Below are 20,808 nucleotides of genomic sequence, written 5' to 3'. Positions count from 1 at the left end.
CTGTCTCTCTGAAGCCTTCTCCTTTAGACAGAACTGGAAGCCATTGTCCTGTCGGGACTAAAACTAAGCTCACTCCAGTGATTGGGTTAAAAAGTTGGGTTAAGAGAACAAGTTTCCAATCATTATCTGAAATTGAGTTCCACAGATGAATTGAACTTATTGTGTGTCAGTGGATGCATGAAATGTGGGTTTATTACCTCATTTTGCATGACTGAATGAGAGTTTTTTTTAATTGTAGAAAATACAAGTTCTGTAATTGATGGTTCCATGAAGAGCCTTAAACATCCAAGAAACATTTCCATTGCACAGTAAGGAAATGTATAATGGAAGAAGGTTTTTCAGATTAGTAAATCCTGGGTATTTTCTTTTCAGGAGAGCGCTGTGAGGTGAATGCGCGTTCAGGCCGGTGTGTTCCTGGTGTGTGTAAGAACGGTGGCAGGTGTGTGGACCTGCTGGTGGGAGGTTTCCTGTGCCAGTGTCCTGACGGCGAGTATGAGAAGCCCTACTGCGAGATGACCACACGCAGCTTCCCTGGCCAGTCCTTCATCACCTTCAGAGGCCTGAGGCAGAGATTTCACTTCACCCTCTCCTTTACGTGAGTAAACCATCTAGAGTCACTCCATCCATCAGTTTATACACCCATCCACCCATCCATGCGCTCCTGTCAGCAGTGTTTCTTTTCCGGTGGTTATTATTAAATCTCATCATTTTAAGTATTACAATAAAAATATCTTAATAATAAAAATTACAATAATGTTTTATTCATAGACTAGTATTTCAGTTTTAATTATATATATATATATATATATATATATATATATATATATATATATATATATATATATATATATATATATAAATACTGTATGAGAATAAAGAACTATTAAAGTAAAAAGCTTTTATACTAAACAATAAATACAATAATAAATTGTTATTTTTTTTATATTATAATATATTATGTATTATTTATATTATAATATATTATGTATTATTTATATTATAATATATTTTTTAAAAAAGTCTCAATGAATAATCTATAAAATGATCGATTGTATAAATTAAAATAATGCTTTTCTATTTAATATTATTTGTAAATATTTTAATGTTATTTTACACTTCAAATTTTTATTTTTATGTTTTTATTTATTTAAAAAAAAATTATTTCATTTATATATATTTTAATGTCATGTTTAGTTAATTACATCTCATTCTTATGCAAGTTGTGTCCTGGAAAAAGGTCCTGCAAAAAAAGAAATACATTTTTTTTAAAGGTAAACATCTGTTTACGTCTCCTCACTTTCCAATTATGGCATTTATTAATTACCATGTAACCGACCTAGCAAATTAGACACCGTCACATATCACAAACACAAGTTTTTCTCATGGCAAACATGAAAACAGGATGCCATGTGTGGTGAGGCATCTTTGTTCAAACTTCCTGTGAGTCTGCCCCCTTGCCATGTGCGATCTGACACCTCTCCCTGCAAAAATCCCAGGTGCGCGCACCACAGGGCCAACTGAGATACCAGAGGTTGGCAAACATCAGAGTATCAGTTTCCCCCGTCCATTACCTCTAGCTGTGTCTCTTGGCAGGTTTTATCACTTCCTTTTCCTCCACTCCCTATCTTTTTTTATTCTTCTGTCAAGCCTGCATGTTTGTGTTGTGAGTGATCTTAGGATGTTCCTGAGCTTTATTTCCTGCTCTTGATCTCTGGATCAGAAATAAATATTTATTCAAATCGAATATCTGATTAAAATATAATAAATCCGGTGTAAAACAAGATTAAGACTAATTTATTCAACTTTTTTTTTTAAATGGCCTGTGGTTCCTAATTTACACTTTGAATTGAGCAAGCTAATTGTTATGCATTAAAGTTTGAACTAAACAAGCATTTTATGGTCATCATTAAGGTTTTATTTTTTTTATTTTTTCATAGGTTTGCTACAAGGGAGAGAAATGCCCTGCTCCTTTATAATGGCAGGTTTAATGAAAGGCATGATTTCATTGCAATTGAAATTATTGAAGAGCAAATCCAGCTGACCTTCTCTGCTGGTAAGTAAGACAATTCATTTTAGTTTGAATATAAAATTTAAAAAATCTATTAAATCACAATTTACATTTTAAAAACAGTATAGCCAGTGCTTTTGTTTAATTAAAAATTAATTATTATATCACCGATATTATATATATATATATATATATATATATATATATATATATATATATATATATATATATATTTATTTATTTATTTATATATATTATAAATATATATATATATATATATATATATATATATATATATATATATATATAACTAATTAAAAAACAACTTATTTATAAATCAAATTTATAAAAATCTATTTTCATTTGTTTGTATCGTTTTGTTTCATTTTGTGTTGTTTTGTCTCATTTCATTTTTTTTTTTTCGTCTGCTCAAACTGCAAACAACTAAATGGGTTTTATTCCAATTTGAATCTGAAAAAGCTACTTTTTTGAGTGTCATATTTCAAACATAAGTGCGTATAGATGTATCCAGAGCTGTGCCAAAGGAAACAGGTGGCCAAAGAGCATTAAAACACACTTCCTCTGTCTACCTGTTCCTTTGTTTTGCCGAACCTCACACATCAACAAGAGTTACTGTCCAGTCAGTGGGCGTCAAATACCATGTCCCCTCTCTTTAATGGGTCAGAATTGTTTTCAAAGGAAATACAACGGAATTACGTGGAATTCATCCCTAGAGCGTCTTAGTGTAAACAGATGGTTGTTACGTCTTACTGCCGCACTGAGGGTCACCCGTCCACACGAGCTGAGAATAAAGGCAGTGAAAGGCCTTTCCTCTACTGTCCTGGAATGTAAAACATCAAACACCACAGCGATTCTGCTAAATGATGAACCCTCTTAGGTCAAAGGTCTTGTCCCAGCTTACTAGCCATCACTCAACATAATTGAGTCGGAGAGAGATGTAAACAACTAAGATATTTGACATTGTATGCACTGAGGGAAAGTGCTGCCATGGGACGTCCTGACACACTGTTATCTCCTGGATAATGATTTACTCATTTTGTCCACTAGACTGGAAAAATGCCACACAAATTAAAATCCTCAAGTGCTTTAGAGACAATTAATTGGTCTGGGATTTTTGCTATGGGGAAATTTATACAATATATGTAGTATTTATAACTTATTTAATATTTATATTAATTATATAAATATTATTGTGTATTTGTATTCATTATGTTGTCATGAAAATAAATAAAATATAATAAGTTAAAATTTTTCCTTATCCAATTATCACTTGAAGAATTATTCTTTCTTGAATCTCAGCAAAGGTGGTTTCTTCTTCCTTGTTATTCATTTTTAGGAGAAACGAAGACCACGGTGACTCCGTATGTAGCTGGTGGGGTTAGTGATGGACAATGGCACACAGTACATCTACATTACTACAACAAGGTAAGTCATTTGTACTGAACACGTAAGAATGGAGGCTGGTTGGAAAGTCAGTGAAGGAAAACCACTGGGGCTCATTAGACTAAATCTTTCACGAATGCATTTTTAAATGCATTTTTGAATTGAATATGACAAAACATTCTGTACAAGTAGTTTACAAACAGTTTACACTCATTTGCTCTGTCTTTGCTTCATGAATAAGTGTGTAAAAATGCTTTATTTGGCTTTAAAACTGATTTAAGTTATTGAAATATAATTTACATTAGGATATGTTAACAAAATAAATATTTTAGGTCAAATCCAAATCAATCATATTAGGCTGGGCTACTTTACATTTTTTTAATAAATTTTTTTATTATGACTGCTGTATTCGCAAGTATTTTCCAAGCAAATTAAGTGCATGTTTTTCATCATGTGTAAAATGAAACATAAAAGAAAAAAAAGAAAAAAGATTATTCGAAATCTCAAAATTGAAAATCAAATGTCAGCCCACCAATCGAATATTTGAATCATCAAATATTCTAGTCAGGCCCTAGTCAAATTATTAGTCCTATGCTAGCGAAAGTCAGAGCCTCACATTTCTCGCATTTCTTGATGAGATCAGTCTGTCCATATCTCATGAAAGAAGACACGTGATGTCAGCGGCATCTCTAGCTGTATCAAAGTTCACAGCATCTTCTAAGAACGGCAGTCAAAAGAAACAGCTTGTATTTCTGCTCCTTTGATCCCGTTTAGTTTTCAGACCCTCATATTTCACTTGCTGAGATGCAGCATTTATGAAGTTTGCTGCGTGTGTAATACTGTTCGTCATGTGTCATGTTTCATGGCCAAAAGCTAGCTGCGTTTATTCTCTTCCCCGGGCATCTCATTACAAAGTGTCTCGTTTTATGATCCATAGTGTTAGTATTATTTAATACGGTTTAAAATTATTTATTAAATGAGTGTTTTGTTGTTTGTTGTTGCTTAATTGCAAATACCTCACCATAATCTAGTTGCACGAGCTATTAATTCTGCTTGAATACATAAAACTCTCATCAACCCTTCTTATGTTCCTCAGTGACCTTTCAGTAACCATGCTGCCTAACTTTAAAACAGTATTTGTTTATAAAGAACATAGCTGAGTCTGTCACAGTATTCCTGAATTGAATCATAGTGAAGCATTAGAAAATCTCACTGAAGTCTCTTCAGAAAGAAACATTTGTCCCTGAGAGATGACAGTCAGCATGTTGTGGCTTTCTTTTTTTGAGGGTTCAAATGTTCCTTAAAAAAAAGTTTAAAAAGAAAGTAATTATTACTAGTGGCTGCAACATGAATGTATCTAATATAATAGATATTAGCGTGTAAGTTAGTGAGTGTATTACTGGATTTGAGCACCGTTTATTCTTGTACACTTTTATGAAAAATCAGACCCTAAAGCCATCTATTGAGATTCAACACCACTTTTCCCCATGCGTATGTCGTGTTTGCTCCATTGTGGCCGTAGCTCCTCCTTAACCCGTCACTTAAAGAGTCCAAGTTCAGTATAGTCCAATGGGGAACGCAGACAATAGCAGATCCCCTGTTGAGTTAATCCAGGACTACAATAACACGCTCTGAGTTTCTAAAAGCGCCAGATGGCACACGTTTTTTTCTGTTGCACTTAAACATAAAACCGCTCCAGCCTATTATTGGAAATCTCCAGAATATGCTTTTTTATTTCATGAACTATTTATTTATAGTTTTGCTCCATTTGGAGCCACGTCCAAATGGTAAGGTTGTGGTGAAGTACAGAAATCCATCTCTCATCTTCTACCAAATTCTATATCTATTTTGACATTTAAACATTTCTAACAAGATTGAATTGCTAAGCAATTGTAAAACGGTGACTCAAAAGCTATGTAAATCACTTCTGTTTGACCCCATTGATCTTTTGCTTTCCCCATTGATCTTTGATTTCTTTTGCTTGTCCTGTGTGTTATTTTGTCAATGGACTCAATTGTTTTGAATGCACTTTCAGATATTTACCTTGAGTAATAATAATGAAACACAATGTGTCCCAACTAGTGGCGACCTACTGCAATTTAAAAATAATAATAATAATCTTTTGATAATGAAAAAACATTGCATTAATTCACAGTTTTCCAGTGTTTTTAACCTAATAGTTGGTTGGGACTTGACTGTTTTCATGTTTGAATTCATACTCAATGATGTATGTGTAAATAATAATATTTTTTTTATGTTTTTTTCCTTATTTGTAATCTGTTTTTGAACTTAATTTAAGTGAACAAAAATACCTTTAAAATCATTCATATTGTGAAATATTATTACAATTTAATAAGACTGTTTTCTATTTTTTTCTATAATTATTATACAATGTAATTTCTGCGATGGCATTTCTGCAGTTTTCAGTGTCACATGTTCCTTCAGAAATTATTCACATAAGGTGATTTGCTTATTTGCTTCTGTTTGGGATAATTTTGACCTTGGCAAATGCATACGGTAGGAAAAAATAATTAAACGAGAAAACTAAATCAATTGCCAACTGTTTATTTTACAATTTGTACACCATTAAAAGTATTTTGAAAATCATTGAATTTACAGTATACATGTGTTTTATTTAGGTCTGATTCAGTTATCACATACTAAGAGTGATATCAAAATTTGTTTATAGTCATCATTAAAGAACAGTCAAGTATGTTAAGGTATTACTATGTCTTTTGGGTTTCACAAAACATACATTTTCTGCCTTATAATAATACATTTGGAAAGAGAAAAAGTAAAACCTCACGTGTGGGCCCCAGGATCTAGTAACCATTGTTTTGAACTTTGAAACAAAAAGGCTGATGAGTTACAAGGTTGGAGGTTAATAGCTGTTGTCAGGATTTATGTGCGTGTGTGTTCCTGAGGGCATTGAGTTTGTCGTTGAGTTCATTTTCGTCAGTAGACTCGAGACTAGAGAGAAGTGGATCCTTATTAAGAGTGGCAGAGGTTTAGTTGCAGTGACCTCTTAAGGATCGTCAGCACTCTGATCCTGAATCAGTTTTCTTTTCAAGATTTTTTCAAGACCCGTTGGATTTATTCCACGACACATGCGTCAGTGTGAAGGAATGCTCCCATTCATGGCTTTCCTCGTTGACCAGTTTAGCAGTCTACTCACATTGCCTTATTCATCTCTGCTGTCTGGCAGAAACTGAGAGGAATATTAAACCTAATTTATTAATTTGTGAAATTTTAGTAAAATGTCAGAAAAGGAAAAAAGAAACCGTTAGAGCACCCTCCTAGTTTCAATATATAATATTACATTCATTTTTTATGTTTTTAGTTCATTTTTTATTGTTGATCATTAATATGTATAGTTGAATAGAAGCATTAAAGTTTATTTATTATTTATATTTATTTAAATTATCCAGAACCAATAATAATAATAATAATTATTATTATTATTCAAAGTTTATAAATTAACATTAATTTATTATTTATTTAATTATCCCTTTGATTTATAGACAGCAACACTCAATAATAAAAATAATAATAACAATGTTGCTATTATTATTATTATTATTATTATGTAATAATTTGACAAACACTTATATTTAAATGTTATTCTGCTTACCCTCTCTTTCTGCAGATTATTCTGTTCTGTAAACATCCGAATCTGAATAAAAGCAAGTGATGTTCACATCACACCAAACTGTCACTTGGACATTTTTTAACACCACAGGGCAGACATCAAAGAGCGACTCGGCACATCATACGCACCACAAAATACATTTTAATGAGCTGAGAAAATTTGAAAAACCTCTTGTGTGGGGGAAGGGTGTTGCCAGATGATAATACAAATTTTGGCTGCGTTGTGGAAACAGTTTGGGTCTCTGGGGAGGTTTTACATGAAATGATGAGCTCTCTTCGCCAGACTCTCTATCTCCTCTGTGCCAGAATCTCTGTGGCATAATCCAATTAGATGAGAGGAGAAAGCCATAGAATGTCACCAAACAGTCATCTCATGCTGTGTTAAAGATTACAGACAAACAAGACCTATTGTCTCCAAACTCACAAAAAGTGGTCATGGAAATGCTAATATATTTATTTTACTTAACATTTAAAAATAAGTTTGTATTTCCATCACATTTTAGCAGTAATTAAAATCTTTGAATCAAAGTAGTTTATCATTTCCGCTTGTTTCAATTCAAGCCCAATATAGGGCTTCTTGGCGTCCCTCACGGCCCCTCTGAGGAAAAGGTTGCTGTGGTTGCCGTCGATGAGTGTGATGTGGCCATGGCTCTGCGTTTCGGCGGACAGATTGGGAATTACAGCTGTGCAGCCCGTGGCACCCAAACAGGCCAAAAGAAGTAAGTGATTTCCTACAGTCAACATAACATTGCTTTTACAACCAATTTTACCTCTGTAGTGTGGCACAGTTAAAGGGATAGTTCACCTGAAAATTACATTTCTCTTTTTAATTTCTCACCCTCATGTCCTTCCAAACCTGTAAAACCTCCGTTCATCTTCAGAACATAAATTAAGATTTTTTGATGAAATACGAGAGCATTCTGAATCTCCCATAGACAACAACAAAGCAACACAACTGACATTGTCAAGACCCAAAAAGGTAGTAAGGACATCATAAACATAATCCATGTGACATAAGTGGTTAAAACCTTAATTTTATGAAGCTACGATAATACTTTTTGTGCATAAAGACAAACAAGTAAAAACTTTATTCAAAAACTCTTCTCTTCTCTTCTCTGAAGCTATAAAAATGTCAGCCGACTTTATTGTACAATTCTTCTCTATTTATGGCAGTATAAAATGTAATTATATATATATATATATATATATATGAAGAGTTCAGATGCAAAAGCCTCTAAATGCCATTTTAAATTTGCATCTAAAATTAGGATTTTTATCAAGCTCCTATGCTTAGGTTGAGTCATTTTACTTTAATGGCAATGTGCAGGTCCTTTGCCAGACTATTAAAGTGAAATAACTGAACATAAATATAGGAGCCTGATAAAAATCCCAATTTTAGATGAAAATTTCAGATGGCATTTAGAGGCTTTTGCATCTGAACTCTTCATATATATATATATATATATATATATATATATATTTTTTTTTTTTTTTTTTTTTTTTTTTTTTTGGTTTATCTAATAACTAAATAAAGACCGGAAACATTTTCCTAAAATCAGCATGAAACAATTTTTTACAACTTTTACTTGTATAGTATGTCATACATAAAAATGTAAAATTATATTTAACAAGAAATCAAAAATATAATAATATAAATTAAACCATTATTATTGATAATAATAAGAACATTTATTTATTTACTTACTTGCTTATTTTTTCTTGTTGAATATCCTATTTCAGTCAAATGGATGAATGAATATTATTCTAATGATGATTTTTATTATTACTGTATTAATAATATTAATAGATTGTATTATCAGTAATATGTGAAAGTGAAGTGACGTGTGGCCAAGTAAGGTGTCCCAAACTCGGAATTTGTACTCTGCTTTTAACCCATCCAAGTGTGCACACAGACAGCAGTGAACACACACACACACACACACACATACCGTGAACACACACCTGAAGCAGTGGGCAGCTGTGCTGTGATTTCATGTCAGCTTAAGATGTTTGTTATGATCCCTGCATAACAAGTTGTACTACAGTATTTGTTTCTTTCTTCTCACACTCTCTCAGTCTCCCACATTCATTCATGTTTCCACCGTCTAAAGTCCTCAGGGCATGATATTGTTCCCTGAAAGGGAGAGTGTGACAGGACGAGGAACTTGAGCGCACGAAGGCACGCTAACTACCGTCGGGTGTTGAATAGCTGATCATTACAGCAGATTACACAGCATTCTGCTACTCCCCTTACACTCAGTTCCATCTCTTTTTCCTAATCTCCTCCAATCTGCACTCCGTCGCATGTCAAACCAGTTTTATAGGCTTTACAATGGAACCACACTCCGGCTTATCTGCAGCTGGGATTTGCTATTGTAGGCTAATTGTGTGTGTGTGGAGAACAGAGCGGTTTGAGATGGTGGAGCTCCATCTGAGATAAGTGGAGATATGGTCTGTAAAGCCTCTCAAATGCAACTGCTGGGGTCAGACCACATGCTCGCAGTAAGTGCTGACCCATAAACTCGCAAATCTACGTGGATTTATGGATCAAGATATGAATTGTAGATGAAATGCACTGCAGTCCACTACAATGTGAAGCCCAGATGCTGAAATCCTCATATCTGGCTACAATAAAGCAGAAATAACTAAATAATCTTCAGGATAAAACTTAAATAAACACACTCCTTTTAATAGCTCTGCATATTTTATTTTCTAATGGCTTTCTCTCTTTTTTTTTTTTTTCAAGACCCTTGAAATCTAATAATCTGACTGCGCTTCTTTCTATGTATGATAGATATGATGGATATGATCGTTCCTGCCAGATGCTGCTGGATAAAAATGTATTTTAAAAGAAATTTGACTATGAAGAGCATTAACTGCATTTTGCTTCTATCAAATAATGCAAAAACCTGGAACCTTTTTTATTCGTTTATTGAAAAACAGACAGCATAAAAATGTGTTATATAAATTTATGTATTTATGTATTTATTTGTTTATTTCTAAAAGCAAGCCAAAACTTGAATAGTGTGGAAAATGTTAACATTATTTATGATGATAGTTTTTATCTTTTTGAATATAATTCTACATTAGTATTATTGATACTAATAATATTGACTAAAACCATACTACACTATATATATAGTATACTATACATATAAAAACACACACGCGCATATAGAGAGAGAGATTTTGTCATCATCTTGGCCTTTATGTTTTTTCCAAACCAATGCGTTATTTGTCTTTGTTAAAACAAAAAGGAGATGAATGAGGGGTGAGAGAATGAGGATTTTGTGTGCACTTGTGTTAAAAGGACAAAAAGACATACAATAAAAGAACATTGTCTTCTATTTTCTGCCCAATGTGGCTGTGCCTCAAGGTCTGATTATTTCAGTTTTGCACGCACATGAACCTTATGAATGTGTTAAGCCATTGAAACTGGAGAACGTTTGGGACTGTTTGTGGCTTCACCGATCTTTCTGTGTATGTTTGCAGGTCATTGGATCTAACAGGACCTCTGCTCCTGGGTGGCGTCCCAAACCTCCCTGAGGATTTCCCTGTACAGAACCGAGACTTTGTTGGCTGCATTAGAAACCTGACAATCGACAGCAAGCCCATAGACATGGACAGTTTTATTGCCAACAATGGCACCTCAGCAGGTTAGAAACTGTAGGGTTCATATCATGAAAGATCTTCCTGGGTTTTTTTAATACTTCATTTTGAAGTACTATAAAAATATACTCTAACTTTTGAAACTTTTTTTTTTTTAATCTCCATTAAGGTGTCAAACTCCAACCCTAATATTTAAAGTGTGCTCTCCCTTTCTATTCAGGTTGCGCAGCAAAACATGACTTTTGTAGCCAGGTTGTTTGTCAGAATGGAGGTGTATGTGTGAATAGATGGAACACCCACACCTGTAACTGCCCATTAGGTTACGGTGGAAAGAACTGTGAACATGGTAAGATAATCCTCTCTTTCTACTCTATTATGTAAAGAATTCTTCCTTTGACTTGAGTTTGCTTAATGGACACAAACACATAGACACGCCTCCCATCTTTTGCCCAGATTTGCTCTTGGCCTCCATGAAATACCAATGTGTACACAAATCCAATGACTCATACTCAGCAGTTGACAGGATCTATCTATCTATCGATCTATCTATCTATCTATCTATCTATCTATCTATCTATCTATCTATCTATCTATCTATCTATCTATCTATCTATCTATCTATCTACGTCTTTCTGTTTGTCTGTCTGTCGTTCTATCTTTTTATCTTTCCATCCATCTACAGGAAATGACAGGTTATATGTCACAATCTTTTTCCACTCTAAACCTGTTTGAGTAAGTGCATTATAATCACAAAGAGAATCTTTTAACCGTAAGTTAAGATTTAAGAGCGCGAATGGGATTGCAACTGGCTTAACATTTTCAGTGAGCTTAGTTTGACCTAATTTCCTGTAGGGAAACCCGGCTGAACCCACATTTTCTAATTATTTGTGCTTATCAGTTGGATGGAGGAATCGTGGCATGTTATGAGACTTCAAAAGAACATAAAAGACATAATACTGCCAATTCAAAGAGATCTAAGTCCCTCTTGTTTGCCCGAAACTAAATTACTTTATTCACTAAAATACAAAAGCAGATGTTTTGAAGACCATTTAGTCTACTCTTTAACATACATCTACAGCATATTGAGATCATGAACTCTCACTCTCTGCCAAAGGTCTAAAACCTCAATTGAGGAAAACTAAAGAGAAGGTCAAACTGGGGGTAGACACAATTAACCGGTAGAAATTTGTCAACCAATAAAATTTTGGAATTCATTTAGCTATATGCTCGTGCTGTCTCGTAGACTGTTTCGGAGCACTGTCAAAGAGGTGCACGCGCTTATAGAGCACAGGAGTATTGAACAGAGTTCACAAACGTGAAGCGATAAGAGAAACATATAACATAAATAACATAAAAATAACATAATATTTGGATTTTACTGTTCTGGAACAGTGTTGTAAATACAACTTAACCACTGATTTCTAGTGTCTTCTTTTAGAAGACCAAACAAAGTAGTTTTGCTTTCACAACGAAACAGTGTTTCCACAACAGGGCGCCGGCGGCAGCAACAGCATAAATACAATGTTACGCCTAGTTTCTTTGCATTTTGGAGGCGTTATGCAAATATTCCCACACAGTGACGTAGACGTGGGGGCGTGTTAGAATGAGCTGTTTTGGATAGGAGTGGTTGACTTGACTTTTATAAAGAATATCTATTTATATTTGAGACTTTAGTCTTTGCAACTTTTCAAATCTTCTTTGCGCACTTTGCATAAACTTTTATAAGAAATGTTTACTTTACAAATTGTAGAATATGCAGAGTTGTATTAATTTGATTAAGCAGTGTACAGTATGAAGCATTTCTTATTTATTTGTAGATTTTTGTCTTATTGCTTGTAATTAGTTTGTTATTCTTGGTTAACTGCTGACTGTTTATTTGTCCTCAGTTTTAAATGTTGTCTAATGTTAGTTTTTTTTATTTTATTTTTTTATTTTTTTGACTCTGGTGACAAGAATTATGAGATTTCTATGGTATCTAGCAAAAATATCTATATTGTGATATATATCAATACCTTGAAATAAAATCACTCATATCGTGATAAAAGATTTTGGTCATATTGCCCACCCCTAGGCCCAATTATGAATATCATCGCTATCACTGTCACACTCCCAAGGCTGGGTCTAAGATATACTACTGTTATTTCCATAAGTTCAGCCCTCGCATATTTAGAGAAAGTAAAATATTTGCCCTGAAGACATTGGTGTGGAAGAACATTTCACATTCCTGATTAAGAAATCTCCTGGTTGACTGGGAAACATTCCTCTCTGTGTGAATAATAGTGTTTATTTGTGCCTCAGGACTGGAGGAAATGCCAAAGCATCAAGTGGCATTTATTTAATTCAACAGACTAAAGTCTGGATGTCATATAAATTGTCTGATGCTCTTCTTTCTGCAGTTATGGCTGCTCCCCTGCATTTTGATGGTCACGCGTTGGTGTCATGGAGCGAGACCGACATCACCATCGCCATTCCCTGGTACATGGGTCTTATGTTTCGCACCCGAAAAAGCACAGGGGTTCTACTGCAGGCCAGTGCTGGAGATTTTTCCAAGATCAGCCTTATGGTGAGTATTGTGTCTCCACTGCATTTAACCCTGTTTTCGATGATAATAGAATAAAGCAGATAAATGAGACTTGTATTCGTTTTCTCAGCCTCTTATTTTGTATTTCCAGGTGAACAACAGACACCTTCGGTTCCAGGTGTTTCTGGGGGTCCGACGAGTGGCGCTCTTAGATTTCCCCCAGGTATGCGTGGACAACGGTGAATGGCACCATGTGCTCGTAGAGCTCAAGAGTGGAAAAGATGGCAAAGACATCAAATATATGGCTCTTGTGTCTTTGGACTATGGCATGTTTCAGGTATATGATTGAAGTATTTATTTACAGTATATAACTTTTCTAAATTAACTAAAACTGAAATGATATGGATATATATATATATATATATATATATATATATATATATATATATATATATATATATATATATATATATATATATAAAATGATAATCATTCAACAAAATATCTAAAACTGTAACAAAAATGTAAATGAAAAAGGAAGATGCAAACTTACTAAGACTTACTATAGTTACTGAAACTTCATATATATTCTAAACACACACAATTATGTGATATTTCCACACTTCTTTATTCATATTTTACTCATATTTATTATATTGTTTTGTTATCTAGAGGACAGTGGAGATCGGAAATGAGCTGCCTGGGCTTAAACTGAGGAACTTGTTTATCGGTGGACTGCTTAAGAGAGACGGGACTGTGCAGGCTGGATTTACTGGCTGCATGCAGGTATACTCCCATAAACACACATTTACATTGTTTAAAGGTGTGGATTGTCTTATTCATATGAGTACGTCATGTGGTCATCTCACAGGGTGTGCGAATGGGTGAGACCTCCACTAACACCATCAACATCAACATACGGGATGCAACGCGAATCCACGCGAAAGACGGATGTAACGTACCTGATGTGTGTCAGTCCAACCCTTGTCCGTCTCACAGCCGCTGCACAGACAACTTTGCATCCCACACGTGTGTCTGCGAGCCAGGTAACACCAATAGTGCTACAGAACAGAAACTTTAAGACTGTTTATATAATGGAATGCAAAATCTTAAGACCACTTTTAAATTGAAATGCCATGGATACTTATAATTCTATTTTGCACTAAAAAACAACATCAAATAGTAATGAAACAAGAATTTTTTTTAGGCCTCTGTATAGGATTTAAGGTTTGAGTCTCTTGTTTTATGAGTTTTTGATTCACACACACTTTCTCAGTCTCACTTTTCCCTTTACTAAGTTTTCAGTGTCACATGATCCTTCAGAAATCATTCTAATATGCTGACTTGATGCTCAAGAAACATTATTATTCCCATGTGTTGAAAACAGTTCAGCTTTTTTTTCAGTATTCTTAGATGAACAACAAATCAGAACAGAAACAGAAATGTTTTGTTACATTATAAACGCCTTTACTCTCACTTGTGATCAATTTAATGCATTATTGCTGAATAAATGTATTTCTTTCTTTCAACAATTCTTTGAAAAAATATTTGTGCATATACTATACATTCATTTCAAGTTCATGTTCCTTATAAGAAAATAATAGATTTTTCTTTCTTTCGTTATTTCCATTTTTAATTTATAATGTTCACTCAGTAAAATAAATAATAAATAAATGAATACATATTTTTTATTTATAACATTAGACATTAGACATTTAGAGCCCTCTGTTTATGATTTTAGAAATGAGTGTCTACGTATCTGAATCTGACACACACACTCTTTCTCTTTTCCTGTTCCCCAGGTTATTTTGGCAGGGACTGTGTAGATGCGTGTCTCTTGAACCCTTGTGAACACACTTCCTCCTGTGTTCGTAAACCCAGCAGCAAACGTGGCTACAGCTGTGAGTGTGGACACAATTACTATGGCCAATACTGTGAGCATAAGTGAGTATCTCTCTGTATCTTTGATTCGCTCATCATTCATGTGGCTCACACTAAGGTTTAGGGATATCAATTCCAATAGTTTTTCATACGTGAGTGCTGCCTCAAATCTTGCATCTTATTGAACAAAGATGTGCTGGTAGTAAAATTACCATTTTGCATTCCCTTGCATTTTTTTTTAAAGAACGTTTCAAATGTTTACAGTAAAAGTCAATGGGATTTAAAACAACACTGGACCCCATTGACTTTCATTGCATATACAAAAAACACAGTCTTAGAGGTTTGGAAATCATTGCACAACATAAATTTTTGGTTGAACTGTCCCTTTAATGTTTAGATTTGGTTAGAATTAAGGAAAGCACTTGACTTTTAGTTAAATCTTGGAACTTGCTGAAACACGCTGACTGACAAAAGCTTTATTGTCTGATGGTCTGTTTCATGCACTGCCAAGGTTTTGTAAGTGGCTAAATCTGTGATAGCAGACGCTGGCGGTGTTTGTGATGGTATTGTTGTGATGATCCTTTAATTCTGGTAATTCCACGTGTCTTTGACGCCCACACTGTCACGCTTTTATTTATAATGAAACAAGTCAAATAATTCTCAGACTGCTGGAATTATCCAGGATTTCATCCATTAAAGATAAACTAAAGGAAAAAAAGGGGGGGGGGGACTCTCTTTTAAACGTAAAAAATATTTTTTAACAGATTTTTTCTTGTCACTTTATTACAAAAATAAAATAATAATGACAATAAAAAAAGTAAAAAATAAAACTTGTTCCAAAATGAGAAAAACAGATAAAATAATTTCCATGAGTGGAGAAAAAGAGACTAAAATAACAGTCTATTTTTGAGATGATTTAGTTCCTGTTCCTTTCTTTCACCATAAAAAAAACGATTCTCTTTTAAATGATCACAAAGCTTAGAATGATGTATTGCCTTCACACAAGCAATTTCGTGTTTGCCTCGCAGTCAGAATCGACTGCTTTGATTTTACAGCAGAATTTCATGTCCAATTTCAAAGCAAATGCCCCCCTTTTCAAATTTCCCATCCGTCTCAGTCCCCAATAAAAGCTGTTTTGAGTCTCATTCTGTGGAGTTTGAAATGTAAACGTAGTCTTTTGCTAGGCACTATTGCGCTGTTGTACTTTTCTATGTGTTTTTCACTCTTACTTTGACGTTTGTGCGCACACACAGAGGGGACCAACCTTGTGCTCGCGGCTGGTGGGGATACCCGACCTGTGGGCCCTGTAACTGCGATGTCAGCAAAGGCTTCAAAAGGGACTGTAATAAAACCACAGGAGAGTGTAGCTGCAAGGTAAGCTGCAAGTGATCACATGCTCCAGATTCTCGAAAGAAACCAGACTTCTAGACTTCCTGTTGTTGTCCAACACTCACATTTCAAATAAACTGGACCAAGTAACTTTTATTCCATTAAGCGCACTACTGTTTTAAAAGTTTGGGGTCAGTAAGACTTTTTCATGTTTTAATTTTCACCATCATTGCTCCAGTTTTCAGTGTCACATGATCCTTCAGAAATCATAATAGTGTTGAAAACAGTTGTTCTGCTTTTTTTTCAGGATTCTTTAATGAATAGAAAATTCGATTTATTTGAAATACAAATATTCTGTGTTGGGGGAAAAAAACAGAAATGTAAGATGTAAACTTAAAATTCTGAGCAAAAAAGTCAGAATTGCAAAATGCTAACTAAGAATTATAAGATGTATATCTCACATTTCTATAAAAAGTAGGACTTGTGATATAAAAACTTGCAATTGCAATAGAAAAATGCATGCTTCCATATTAATTTCAGGTTCATGCTCACAAAATTCCTTTATTTTCAGGACAATTACTTTCGGCCTCTTGGTGCGGACACTTGCTACCCGTGTGATTGTTTTCACCTTGGAGCGCATTCCCGGACATGTGACCCTGTAACGGGCCAGTGCCCCTGTAAGATGGGTGTGGTGGGTCGTCAGTGCAACCGTTGTGACAACCCCTTCGCAGAGGTGACAGTCGGGGGATGTGTGGGTATGTGTGCTGTCAACTGGCCTGGATATCAGTTAACGGTTGTGAACCTCTTTTCAAAACTCAAACAGAATGCTTGAAAATATCTTGGACAATTGAATAAATAAGGCCAAAAATATTTGCAAGCACAGTATGATGAAATGTAAGTGTAATACACTCCAGTCATGAGCAGACTGCTTTTATGTCAGCATTGAGAGTCTGTACTGACAACGATGGACATTTGTGGCTCCTAAAAAGGTCTTATCATTAAGACATAGCAACAAACCTTGTTAGAGGCAGCTAATGGCATCTTTTTTCTTCTCCCTCACTCTCACTCCATTTTTTTGTTATCTAGTGGTTTATGATGGTTGCCCCAAAGCCTTTGAAGATGGTATCTGGTGGCCCCGCACCATGTTTGGTGGCCCTTCAGCCACAAACTGCCCCAAAGGATCCAGTGGTACTCTCTTTAATCAAATCAAGAATTTACATTATCAAAAGATGGACACACTTGACTGAATTTGAAAAGTTTGAATTTTGTAGACAGCTATATTTATTTATTTATTTAAAAACTGATTTCCTAATAGAAGTTTCTAGTAAATTCCACAAATTATAAAAAACTGGCAAGTAACCAGTTGAATTAGACAAAGTTTCTTGCAAAAAAATAATGCAAAAAAAAAATTCATTCTAAATATAATTATATTTATACAATTAAGTATATATAATCTGCCCTAATAAATAAGAACATTTTAACCTTTGTAGACAATTATATTTTACTTTTTAATATATAATTGTACCTCTAAATGAATTTCACTATTTAACTGTATATACTTTACTATGTACTATACTATATACATAGATATTACTGCCATCAAACATTTAAGCGCGATTAATAACATCCAAAATAAAAGATTTTGTTCACCTAATATATAATAATACATAATAAATATACATGGTACACACACATATATCGAGTTATTTTGGAAAACTAATCACAATTAATTGTTTGACAGCACGAATACACACACACACACACACACATACTACATACATTTTATTTTAAAACTACATGTTATTTATATATGTGTGTGTGTGTGTGTGTGTGTGTGTGTATGTATGTATATTTGTATGTATATATATGTGTATATATATGTTTATATATATGTGTGTGTGTGTATATATATATATATATATATATTATATATATATATATATATATATATATATATATATATATATATATATATTACTTTAATTAAAACATTTAAATTACTAACAATAACAAAGTAGATGTGTCCAATTATTTGACCGGTAGTGTATGTAGAAATATTCATCTTTTTATTACATTATTGTTGAATGATTTATCAATATATATATATATCCTCATTTGTTGTTTGACAGGCACAGCTATCCGACATTGCAGCGATGATAGAGGTTGGTTTCCACCTGAGCTCTTCAACTGCACTTCCCTCAGCTTTTCAAAGCTAAAGAAAGAGGTTTGTCACTCTTTTGCTGGTTGATTCAAGTTGGAATTATAGTCAAGGATGAAACTGTAAACTATACACTATTAAATATTGTACTCCATTTTACACAATCCCAAAAGTGACCAATGTTTCCTCCTTCATGTGTGACTTAGAGTGAGGATCTTCATGCTAATGCTTCTCGAATGGATGGAGAAAGATCAAAAAGCCTTGCGGGCCTGCTCCACTCTGCCACCGACCACACGGATCGCCTCTTTGGGAATGACGTGAGGACTGCCTACCATCTGCTGGCCAGTGTGTTAGAGCACGAGAGCCTGCAGCAGGGCTTTGAGCTCACCGCCACCCATGATGCCGATTTCAACAAGGTATAGACCTCAAAGTCTTCACCCACGCTTCCAGAATCAAAGAGGATTTTAGTTCAATCTGATGGGTCTAAGATGACCTGCCAGCTCTAGCTCTCTTAACCAAGGTGGTCCAACTAGTGACCATAATTGACCAGCTTTTACCAGTTAGAAGGCATGTAAATCATTCATGGCTCCTTTGTTGGTTGATTGGGAACCTTATGGAAGCCAAATCTTAATTGCTTAAATTGGTCAAATTGGTTTTTGGTGCATTGTATCTGAATTGTTGCTGGTCCAATATGACCTTCCAGCTCCAATTGTCTTAACCAAGAAGGTCTACCTTATTGACACTCACTTCATCAGTTGATAATCCACCTGATCAACCATCTAAACCAGGTTGAACCATCTAATGACCATACATGACCAGCTTTAACCAGTTTGAAAACATGTAAATCTATCCCAACTGTCCATCATTACATTGAAGAAAAATGTTGGCTTCCACCTGAGCTCTTTATTTGCACTTCCCTTAGCTTCTTTTAGGACAACTTTGTTGGTTGATTAAAGGTGGAATTTGTTTGCAACCCAAATCTTAATTGCTCAAGTTGATCAAATTGCTGTTTTAGTTCAAGATGACCTACCAGCATTAACTCTCTTAACCAAGATAGTCTACCTGGTTGACACAGACCTTACCAGTTGCTAATCTAGGTGTTCAACCATCTAAACCAGGTTGAACCAACTAATGAACATAAATGACCAGCTTTAACCAGTTTGAAAACATGTAAAACCGTCAGATTAAATATATCAAGTGTATGTATGCAATTTAAAAAACTTGTTTTACTCTAAGATGTATTCATATTTCAATGGTTATAGTCCAGTATAATTAACATTACTCCTCTGTGTTGTGTTAGAACATCATTAAAGCTGGAAGTGCCATCCTTGACCCTGTCAACAAGGATCACTGGGAGAAGATACAGCGCTCTGATGGCGGGACGGCGCATCTGCTGCACCATTTTGAGGAGTACGCCACACTCTGGTCCAGAACATGAGGAAGACCTACCTGAGACCCTTCACCATCGTCACTGACAACATGAGTTAGTATTGGGTTCTCCATCCTGTAGCGTCTGCTCTGCTCAATTTTTAGTGTTTGATATAAAATATGTATCATTTTTCTTTACAACCAGTTGTTGCATTAGATTTTCTGGACTCCGATGCAAACCAAGACAAGATTCCCCGGTTTCAGGAAGTTAACGAGGTGTACTCATCTGTCCTGTTCCCAAACCTGCCGAAAAAGAGCAAAGGTTGTCACTTTGAAAATTGTTTCTTTATATTACCAGTAATATTCATGGAAATGTGCAATGATACAATTTTATTCTAACCTTTATTATGTCTTATACACTACAGATGCTTTTACCACAGAGCCTCCAGCCCAGATTGAACCAATAGAGTCTTTCATCAGTGTGGACGGATCAGATACTGTTGACTTCACACCATCCATTAAGAAAAGACGCCACGCAGAACAACCCGATCCACCTGCTGTTGTGATGGTGATGATCTACAGGACTCTGGGTGGACTCCTTCCAGAGAGTTATGATCCGGACCGCCGCAGTCTTAGTAGCACTTCAGATTTTAAATTAAAATTCAAATTAAATTACATTTATGCATTTAGCAGACGCTTTTATCCAAAGCGACTTACAGTGCATTCAGGCTATCAATTTTTACATATCATGTGTTCCCAGGGAATCGAACCCTCAACCTTGCGCTTGCTTGCTTGCTAAAGCAGTGCTCTACCAGTGAGCTACAGAACACTACACACATTTACAGTACATACAGTACAAACAACAGATTTACTTATTCAAGA

The 20,808-nt window shown here is 34.7% G+C and overlaps 1 pseudogene; it reads left to right on the top strand.

Annotated features, from left to right (window-relative positions):
* LOC113071807 (cadherin EGF LAG seven-pass G-type receptor 1-like) overlaps positions 1-20,561 on the top strand; it is a 40,048-nt pseudogene extending 19,487 nt beyond the window's left edge.
* Positions 20,562-20,808: the final 247 nt, after the last annotated feature.

This window comes from Carassius auratus, unplaced genomic scaffold, assembly GCF_003368295.1.
Source record: "Carassius auratus strain Wakin unplaced genomic scaffold, ASM336829v1 scaf_tig00008169, whole genome shotgun sequence".
In the NCBI taxonomy this organism is placed as follows: domain Eukaryota; kingdom Metazoa; phylum Chordata; class Actinopteri; order Cypriniformes; family Cyprinidae; genus Carassius; species Carassius auratus.
This window is presented reverse-complemented; position numbering and strand designations above follow the sequence as displayed.